The sequence below is a fragment of the Saccopteryx bilineata genome, chromosome 6 (assembly GCF_036850765.1).
Source record: "Saccopteryx bilineata isolate mSacBil1 chromosome 6, mSacBil1_pri_phased_curated, whole genome shotgun sequence".
NCBI classification, from domain to species: domain Eukaryota; kingdom Metazoa; phylum Chordata; class Mammalia; order Chiroptera; family Emballonuridae; genus Saccopteryx; species Saccopteryx bilineata.
Genome location: NC_089495.1, coordinates 128,281,423 through 128,292,424, shown reverse-complemented (window position 1 = coordinate 128,292,424; position 11,002 = coordinate 128,281,423). Strand labels below are relative to the sequence as shown.

Sequence of the window (11,002 nt, the reverse complement as noted above, 5' to 3'; positions counted from 1 at the left end):
TAAAGATTAACATAATATGATTAGAAGGATGATTTCTCCAGATTTCTCCTTTGCACGTTGACATGTGTTTAAGTGCCATAGCTATTTTCCGCAAACGATATTGTATAGGCCAGGGGTCGAGAGGGAAGGTGCTCAGCCATTTCGTGGCTTGTCTGAGCGAAATCCGGACTTTTCTTGAAATGAAAACATTGAACATCCTGAGTTAGCTAACACTGAGTGGCTAACACTGGCTCACGAGCCAGATGTGGCTCTTTTGATGGTTGCATCTGGCTCGCAGACAAATATTTAATAAAAAATAATAATAAAGTTAAAAATATAAAACATTCTCATGTATTACAATCCATTTTCTACCGCTCATGTTTATGGTTGCGGGTGGCTGGAGCCAATCACAGTTGTCCTCCGGGACAACACCAAATTTTTATTGGATAATGTATAACATACATGGGTCATTGTGAGGTCAGGAAGTAAACTTCCCTCCTTTTAATCAAGTAATCAGCTAGCTAAATGCAGAAACCTTTTTGACGAAGAAGATGGCTAAAAGAAAAAAAAAGATGAGGAGTATCATACTTTTCAGCAGGAATGAACAGAGGAATTCGCCTTTGTGGAGAGAGCAGGTTCTGCAGTGTGTCTAATATGCAATGATAAAATTGCATTGATGAAATGGTCAAATATAAAGTGGCACTTCGACACACGCCATACTACATTTGCATCAAAATATCTAGCAGGGGACAGCAGGAAGAAAGCATGTCAAGAGCTACTGTGCAGAGTGCAAGCTAGTCAGCAGCAACTCTGTGTTTGGACCCAACAAGGTGACTGGAATTCGGCTAGCTTTGCTGGTGCTTTAGCAATTGTGAGAGACGGAAAGCCATTCACAGATGGTGAGTATGCCAAAACATTCATGCTTGATGTTGCCAATGAACTTTTTGATGACTTTTCAGATAAAGACAAGATAATCAAACAAATAAAAGACATGCCTCTGTCGGCAAGAACTGTTCACGATTGTACCATCATGATGGCAAATCAAATTGAGGCAACACAAGTGAAGGACATAAATGCAGCACCATTCTTTTCTCTCACTTTGGATGAGTCAACAGACACAAACCATTTATCCCGGTTTAGCGTGATTGCAAGGTATGCTGTCGGTGACACACTACATGAGGAAAGTCTTGCTGTTTTGCCTATGAAAGAGACAACAAGAGGGGAGGATTTATTCAAGTCTTCCACTGAGTTTGCTAAAGAAAAAAAATCTACTGATGGATAAACTTATTTCAGTATGTACTGATGGTGATCTGTGCATGGTGGGGAAAAACAGAGGATTCGTAGTGCTTCTTTGTGAACATTAAAAGAGCCCCATCCTAAGTTTTCACTGCATCCTACATCAGGAGGCGCTTTGTGCTCAGATGTGTGGCAAGCAGCTTGGTGAGGTGATGTCACTAGTCATTCAGGTGGACAACTTTATTGTTGCCTGAGTTTTAAATGATCGCCAGTTTAAAACACTGCTGAATGAAGTTGGGAATAATTATCCTGGTCTGCTTCTGCACAGCAATGTGCATTGGTTGTCAAGAAGGAAGGTGTTCAGCCATTTCGTGGCTTGTCTGAGCGAAATCTGGACTTTTCTTTTTCTTTCTTTCTTTTTTTTTTTGTACTTTTCTGAAGCTGGAAACGGGGAAGCAGTCAGACAGACTCCCGCATGTGCCCGACTGGGATCCACCCGGCACGCCCACCAGGGGGCGATGCCCTGCCCATCTGGGGCGTCACTCTGTTGCAACCAGAGCCATTCTAGCGCCTGAGGCAGAGGCCATAGAGCCACCCCCAGCACCCAGGCCAACTTTGCTCCAGTGGAGCCTTGGCTGCGGGAGGGGAAGAGAGAGACAGAGAGGAAGGAGAGGGGGAGGGGTGGAGAAGCAGACGGGCGCCTCTCCTGTGTGCCCTGGTCGGGAATCGAACCTGGGACTTCCGCACGCCAGGCTGACGCTCTACCACTGAGCCAACGGACTTTCCTTGAAATGAAAACGTTGAACATCCTGAGTTAGCTAACACTGAGTGGCTCCTGAAGTTCTACCATCTCCTGGACATGACTGAACATCTGAACCAGCTCAATGTGAAAATGCAAGGCATTTGAAATGCAGTCTTATCCCTTCAAGAAGCAGTTTGCGTTTGAAAACAAGCTGGAACTCTTCATCCCCGACATTGAAACAGGTCATTTACTACACTTTGAAAAACTGGGAGAGTTTAAAGATGCATGCACAGCAAGTGACCCTGCTCAACATCTTGATCTCCAGCAGCTAGCAGGCTTCACATCTAATCTCCTGCAGTCATTCAAAGTGCTCTTTGGAGAATTTCGTGAGCGCACTCGTCTTTTTAAGTTCATCACCCATCCACACGAGTGTGCAGTGGACAGCGCTGACCTGAGTTACATCCCTGGTGTCTCCATCAAAGATCTTGAGCTATATATAAGCTGCTGACCTGAAGGTCTCAGACATGTGGGTAAATAAGTTCAAGTCACTGAATGAAGATTTGGAAAGACTTGCACAACAGCAAGCAGAGTTGGTGAGCAAACACAAATGGGGAGAAATGAAAAACTTCAACCCGTGGACCAGCTGGTTGTCAAAACTTGGAACGTGCTTCCCATCACATACCACACACTGCAGTGTGTGAGTATTGCTGTACTGACAATGTATGGCTCTACGTATGCGTGTGAGCAGTCTTTCTCACATCTAAAGAACGTTAAGACCAACCTATGATCACATTTAATGGATGGAAGTCTCAACACCTGCATGAAGCTTAACCTCACCACGTATCAACCAGACTACAAAGCCATCAGCAAAACCATGCAGCAGCAGAAGTCACATTAATGGTAAGAAGTACTTTATTCATCATTGGTTAGCAATAGCATAACAACGTTATTAAAAAGAATTCAGCCCTGGTTGGTTGGCTCAGTGGTAGAGCGTCGGCCTGGCATGTAGGAGTCCGGGGTTCGATTCCCAGCCAGGGCACACAGGAGAAGCGCCCATCTGCTTCTCCACCCCTCCCTCCTTCCTCTCTGTCTCTCTCTTCCCCTCCCGCAGCCAAGACTCCATTGGAGCAAAGTTGGCCTGGGCGCTGAGGATGGCTCTGTGGCCTCTGCCTCAGGCGCTAGAATGGCTCTGGTTGCAGCGTAGCAATGCCCCAGATGGGCAGAGCATCGCCCCCTGGTGGGCATGCCAGGTAGATCCCAGTCGGGCACATGCGGGAGTCTGTCTGACTGCCTCCCCATTTCCAACTTCAGAAAAATACAAAAAAAAAAAAAGAATTCAGACACTTACTGTACTTTAAAAGTGTTGATATTACATAAAATGCACACATTTACTTGTATTTAGTGTTAAACATATTGTATGGCTCTCACGGAATTACATTTTAAAATATATGACGTTCATGGCTCTCTCAGGCAAAAAGGTTCCCAACCCCTGGTATAGGGCCAAATTTTATGTGAGGAGCTGGAGGTGACATCACTCCTCCATGCCATATGATAGTATGATTACCTTGACCATCAGCTGTAATTGAACCATTGTCCTTATGCCACTTTAAATCAGCACCCTGACCTTTAACTCGGGTGGAACCATGAGGGCTCCAATCTATGACGTTTCCATAGGAAACATTAAGTAAAACCCGAACAGTTTCTCCTCTGCAATTTTCCCAATGTACCCATTCACTTAGCTGATTAACAATTGCAGTTTGACAGGGTGGTAAATCAGGTGGAGGTTCAGGACCGTGTACAGATGTATTACCTTTAAATCTGTATCCTTGTAACAAAAACAAACTTTTTTTTGTTTTTTCCTTCTCCTTTACTGTTATTTTTTACAATAAAGAGCCAAGCTTGAGCTTCTATTTTTAAACATTGTGGCTCATATCCTATGCATATAGGTAATCCCTCAACTCCTGTTGTATAATTTTCTAATCTTATTTCTTCTTCCAAAAGTACTAAGGGGCCTCTATCATCAAAAGGTCTTTGCCTGACCAGGTGGTGGCACAGTGGATAGAGCATCGGACTGGGATGCAGAAGACCCAGGTTTGAGACCCCGAGGTCGCCAGCTTGAGTGCGGGCTCATCTGGTTTGAGCAAAAGCCCACCAGCTTGAACCCAAGGTCGCTGGCTCCAGCAAGGGGTTACTCGGTCTGCTGAAGGCCCATGGTCAAGGCACGTATGAGAAAGCAATCACTGAACAACTAGCTGTTGCAACGCGCAATGAAAAACTAATGATTGATGCTTCTCATCTCTCTCCTTTCCTGTCTGTCTGTCCCTGTCTATCCCTCTCTCTGATTCACTCTGTCTCTGTAAAAAAATAAATAAATAAATAAAATTAAAAAAAAAAAAAGGTCCTGGAAGCCAATTAGAATTATTAACAAAAATAGGAACGGTGCCTGACCGGGTGGTGGTGCAGTGGATAGAGCATCAGACTGAGATGCAGAAGACCCAGGTTCGAGACCCCGAGGTCGCCAGCTTGAGCGTGGGCTCACCTGGTTTGAGCAAAGCTCACCAGCTTGGACTCAAGGTCGCTGGCTTGAGCAAGGGGTTACTCCATCTGTTGTAGCCCCCACGATCAAGGCACATATGAGAAAGTAATCAATGAACAACTAAAGTGCCGCAATGAAAAACTGATGATTGTTGCTTCTCATCTCTCTCCATTCCTGTCTGTCTGTCCCTGTCTATCCCTCTCTCTGACTCTCTATCTCTGTAAAAAAAAAAAAAAAGGAACGGCACTATCTTCCCAATGTATAGCTCTACTTAATGTAGGATTAGGGACGTATGCCCAGTAACTAAAATTTCAGCCATACTTACTGGAATTGTTACCAAAGCAATCATTGCTAAGAACAGATTAGTAGCCTTTTGTTCTTTTCCAGTAGCTTGTAGCATCTTTTTACCCTCAAAGGTCATCTTTTTAAGTTGACCCCATCTTGGTATTTTATATTTTAGCCTTCTCAGTACTAGGCAGCAGCACCTTTAAGGTTTTTCTTCCAAGGTTCAATTCTTCCATCTCGGCAATGGGCGGATATAGAGAGAATCTATTTCTCTTACTCATGTTGTTAGTTTAATTCTGCAAGCAGGAATCCAAAGGACTTTGCCAGATTCTGAAATGACACAAGCAAACCCTCTTCCCCAATGTTGCACTACTCCAGGTACCCGTTGATCCAATTTATTTTTATAATGCACAGGTTGATTAATCTTAGAACTATTATTTTTTGTCCAATGTCTGCCTGCAGCAGTCAAATTATCCTCTCCTGTATTTAAGAAATTTAAAGTAAATTGTCTGGCCAGGCGGTGGTGCAGTGGATAGAGTATCCACTGGGATGCGAAGGATCCAGGTTCAAGACCCCGAGGTCGCCAGCTTGAGCGCGGGCTCATCTGGTTTGAGCAAAAAGCTCACCAGCTTGGACCCAAGGTTGCTGGCTTGAGCAAGGGGTTACTCGGTCTGCTGAAGGCCCACGGTCAAGGCACATATGAGAAAGCAATCAATGAACAACTAAGGTGTCGCAACGAAAAACTAATGATTGATGCTTCTCATCTCTCTCCTTTCCTGCCTGTCTGTCCCTATCTATCCCTCTCTCTGACTCTCTCTCTGCCTTGAAAAAAAAAAAAGAAATTTAAAATAAATAAAGCTTTGTGTAACATAATTCTAGGGGATAATCTCCTTCCTTCTCCCCTCTTTTGTTTAAATAACATATTTTTAATGTTCAATAAAATTGCCTGTCCTTGTAGATTATATGGAATTCCAGTAGTGTGTTTAATATTCCAAAATGCTAAGAATTGTTGAAACTCAGTAGAGGTATAGGCAGGACCATTGTCAGTTTTTTTTTCCTAATTTTTTTTTTTTATTTATTTATTTATTTATTTATTTATTTATTTATTACAGAGACAGAGAGTGAGTCAGAGAGAGAGATAGACAGGGACAGACAGACAGTAACAGAGAGAGATAAGAAGCATCAATCAGCCTGACCTGTGGTGGCGCAGCGGGTAAAGCGTCAACCTGGAAACACTGAGGTTGCCGGTTCAAAGCCCTGGGCTTGCCTGGTCAGGCACATATGGGAGTTAATGCTTCCAGTTCCTGCCCCTCTTCTCTCTCTCTGTCTCTTTCTCCTCTCTAAAAATGAATAAATAAATAAAAAAAAAGAAGCATCAATCATTAGTTTTTCATTGCGCATTGCAACACCTTAGTTGTTCATTGATTGCTTTCTCACATGTGCCTTGACCACGGGCCTTCAGCAGACCGAGTAAACCCTTGCTGGAACCAGCGACCTTGGGTTCAAGCTGGTGAGCCTTGCTCAAACCAGATGAGCCCGCACTCAAGCTGGCGATCTCAGGGTCTCGAACCTGGGTCTTCTGCATCCCAGTCCGATGCTCTATCCACTGTGCCACCGCCTGGTCAGGCCATTGTCAGTTTTAATTGCTTTAGGAATGCCCATAATATTAAAAGCTTCTAGAATTGTGTTCGCAGCCGCCGCCGCGCCGCCATCGCTCTCTAACGCCAGCGCCGCCTCTAGCTCGTCGAGCTCCAGCCGAAGGAGAAGGGGGGTAAGTAAAGAGGTCTCTATACCATGGCTCGTACCAAGCAGACTGCCCGCAAATCGACCGGTGGTAAAGCACCGAGGAAGCAACTGGCCACCAAAGCCGCTCGCAAGAGTGCGCCCTCTACTGGAGGGGTGAAGAAACCTCATCGTTACAGGCTGGTACTGTGGCACTTCGTGAAATTAGACGTTATCAGAAGTCCACTGAACTTCTGATTCGCAAACTTCCCTTCCAGCGCCTGGTGCGAGAAATTGCTCAGGACTTCAAAACAGATCTGCGCTTCCAGAGTGCAGCCATTGGTGCTTTGCAGGAGGCAAGTGAGGCCTATCTGGTTGGCCTTTTTGAAGACACCAACCTGTGTGCTATCCATGCCAAACGTGTAACAATTATGCCAAAGACATCCAGCTAGCACGCCGCATACGTGGAGAACGTGCTTAAGAATCCACTATGATGGGAAACATTTCATTCTTTAAAAAAAAAATTCTCTTCTTCCTGTTATTGGTAGTTCTGAACATTAGATATTTTTTTTCCATGGGGTCAAAAGGTACCTAAGTATATGATTGCAAGTTGAAAATAGGGGACAGAAATCAGGTATTGGCGGTTTTTCCATTTTCATTTATGTGTGAATTTTTTTAATATAAATGTGGGGACATAAAGTATTAATGCAAGTCAAAATGTTTCAGTGAACAAGTTTCAGCAGTTCAACTTTATAACAATATAAATAAACCTGTTAAATTTTTCTGGACAATGCCAGCATTTGGATTTTTTTAAAACAAGTAAATTTCTTATTGATGGCAACTAAATGGTGTTTGTAGCATTTTTATCATACAGTAGATTCCATCCATTCACTATACTTTTCTAACTGAGTTGTCCTACATGCAAGTATGTTTTTAATGTTGTCTGTCTTCTGTGCTGTTCCTGTAAGTTTGCTATTAAAATACATTAAACTGTAAAAAAAAAAAAAAAAAAAAAAAAAAAAAAAAAAGCTTCTATAAGATTTTTTTTCCATTTAAAGCATATGAATTGTTTATTTCTTAAATTTTCCATTTAATATTTTTGGACCATGGTTAACTGTGGATAACTGAAACTACAAGAGCAAAACCATGGATAAGGGGACACTCTTTAATTCTTTTTAAGTGCTCTGGTTCCTTGTGCTGAAATAGCTTAACTTAACTTCCAGAAATTTGATTGCCAGATCAAAATTGTTGGAGCTCTTTTAAAGCTTAAGATTTCAATAGAAAAAGATCTATACATATATATACCTTATTATATTCATAAAACAATAATGTTTCAACAGGTTAACAAAAGAATAAAAAGTATAATCTGGCCTGACCTGTGGTGGTGCAATGGGATAAAGCCTTGACTTGGACACTGAGGTCGCCGGTTCGAAACCTTGGGCTTGCCTGGTCAAGGCACATATGGGAGTTGATGCTTCCTGCTCCTCCTCCTTCTCTCTCTCTCACTCCTCTCTCTCTAAAAATCAATAAATAAAATATAATAAAAAAGTATAATTATAATTAACAGCTTCAAAAAGTCCTTAAATCACTGTGACTTTCTGTGCAAGAAACAAACAGTAAAATGGGGTCACAGTGTTGTAAAGTAGCGTACCTTAATTCCACGGTTTATGTAGAGACACCAAGGCAGGATACAGAAGAATTCTTAGGAGGAGATTTATTAATAAGCCGGCTGCATATGACTTACACGGAGTATAGCTAACCCAAATCGTGTGTGTGCAAAATAGCCTTGAAGCTAGTTATATAGACTTGATCACATATAGGTTGGGAGAAAAGGAGGGGAAGCAGGACACAATAATTAATCATTAACAAGCTTACAACATTCATCTATAGGATCTATAAAAAACATTCCTACATATTAAAACTTACAAGGTAACACAATAGTGATGTCATTTTACATATCAAAGACATTCACAAATATTTTAGTGTCTATCTCCCATCCCTTTGTCTAGAGGTACATGTTACTCTCAGGACTCCAGGAAGGGAGGAAGAATTAAAATCAGCAGTGTAGGGTATGTAAATATTGTCTCTTATTGAAAGGGAAAGGAAGTTTTTATTTATTTATTTATTTATTTTCTTTTTACATTTTATTTATTCATTTCTTTAGAGAGAGAAGACACAGAGAGAGAAAGAGATAAAAAGAACAGAGGGAGGAGCAGAAAGCATCAACTCCTGTATGTGCCTTGACCAGGCAAGCCTGGGGTTTCGAACTGGCGACCTCAGCATTCCAGGTCGACGCATTTACCCACTGCGCCACCACAGGTCAGGCGAAAGGAAGTTTTTAGATAACCTTTATCTTCTTTGTTGTCTAGCAAGTAGTGGCCTCAGTCCTTCCGGAGAACTATAGTTAAATTATGACTAGATGACCCATTTGTCTTTGTAAGCCAGAAAGCTCCTGTATTCTTCTCCCTCCATTTTCCACAGAATGGAGGGGGCAAGAAGCCTGACTTTTCCCTCTTTAGAATGGCATTGCCAATACTAAGTTTTACAGTTCTTTGGTACCTTGCCACAACAGAGCCATTAATCAGAGAGCCTACTAGTTCTCCCATAACAGCAACCCATATTCTAAAAAAGCTGGCATTTTATGAATTCTGTGGAGGCTCATGTGTTAGACCTCCTAAAGAAATTGAATGCTTTCATGCCAAGGGGGAAAAAGCTTCTATGAGATGTTGAATGACACAATTAACCCTTCCTCCAGTCAAAAGTGTGGCCCACCGAAAGGAAGAATAAGTATCAATAGAACAGTGTACATAAGATAGTTTTCCAGAGGAAGAAATATGAGTTACGTCCATTTGCCACAGGTCATTACTGAGTTGTCCTCTAGGATTCATTCCTCCTGGTAATGGAGGAGCATTTATAATACTGCACTGAGGACATTTTCTAACAATATTTTGAGCCTTTTGCATGGTTATCTTAAATTTTTGTTTTAAACCTTTTCTATTTGTATGAGTCTCTGCATGAAATTTAGCAGCTGTTTCTACAGATCCAATAAGTAATTGATCAATTTCATTATTTGTATTAGACATAGGGCCTGGTAAAGCTGTATGATAACGAATGTGAGTTATATAGACAGGCGAATTTCATTCCCACAATAAAAGTTGTAACTCTTGAAACAATTTGTGTAATTCAGAACCATCATTTGAAATGTAAACAGTTTCTATAAGTTTAACTGTATGTTCTACATATTGTGAATCAGTAACAATGTTAATAGGGCAAGGAAACTCATTAAAAAGTAATAATACAGCAGATAACTCTGCTTTTTGAACTGATGTATATGGAGTTTTTATTACTTTTGTCGCTGGCCCAGTATACCCACCTATACCTAATTTATTTGTATCAGTATAAAAAGTAGAAGCTGGCCTGACCTGTGGTGGTGCAGTGGATCAAGTGTTGACCTAGAATGCTGAGGTCGCAGGTTCAAAATACAGGGCTTGCCTGATCAAGGCATATATGGGAGTTGATGCTTCCTGCTCCTCCCCCCTTTCTCTCTCTCTCTCTGTCTCTGTCTCTCTTCTCTAAAATGAATAAATAAATAAATAAAAATTTTAAAAATAGTAGAAGCCTTTTGAATAGGCTGAGCCAATACTTTAGTCAGCAGAATCCATTGTGTTCTTTTTTTTTTTTTTTTTTTTTTTTTTTTGTATTTTTCTGAAGTTGGAAACGGGAGGCAGTCAGACAGGCTCCCACATGCGCCCGACTGGGATCCACCCAGCACACCCACCAGGGGGCGATGCTCTGCCCATCTGGGGCGTTGCTCTGTTGCAACCAGAGCCATTCTAGCACCTGAGGCAGAGGCCACAGAGCCATCCTCAGCACCCGGCCAACTTTGCTCAAATGGAGCCTTGGCTGTGGAAGAGGAAGAGAGAGACAGAGAGGAAGGAGAGGGGGAGGGGTAGAGAAGCACATGGGCGCTTCTCCTGTGTGTCCTGGCCAAGAATCGAACCCGGGACTCCTGTACGCCAGGTCAATGCTCTACCACTGAGCCAACCGGCCAGGGCCCATTGTGTTCTTTTTTAAAAAATTGAATTCTTTTATCTATAGGATATTGATTGTTCACATTTGTTCTGAAATGTGATTACATGTTAAGGGTACAATAATTTTATTTGGATCATTTCTAGTCAGTTGTCTTATCTTGTCTACTTTTAGTAATTACAGTACAGATTTTCTCTAAGTAGGTACATAATTTCTTTTAAGTCTTATGTGGCAGAAATTGCCATTCTAATATCTTCGTTTTTTTGCCATATGATGCCAGAAGGAGAATGTTCTGAGGGAAAAATAATTAATTGAATAAGTTGATGTATATTAATTTGATCTAAATAAGCAGTATGAGGTCCTGGCCAGTTGGCTCAGTGGTAGAGCATCGGCCTGGCATGCAGAAGTCCCGGGTTTGATTCCCGGCCAGGGCACACAGGAGAAGCACCCATCTGCTTCTCCACCCCTCCCCC

General features: G+C 42.1%; 1 pseudogene; it reads left to right on the top strand.

The window, feature by feature from the left end:
* The first annotated feature begins 6,465 nt into the window (after positions 1-6,465).
* LOC136308982 (histone H3.3A-like) lies at positions 6,466-7,329 on the top strand (annotated as a pseudogene).
* Positions 7,330-11,002: the final 3,673 nt, after the last annotated feature.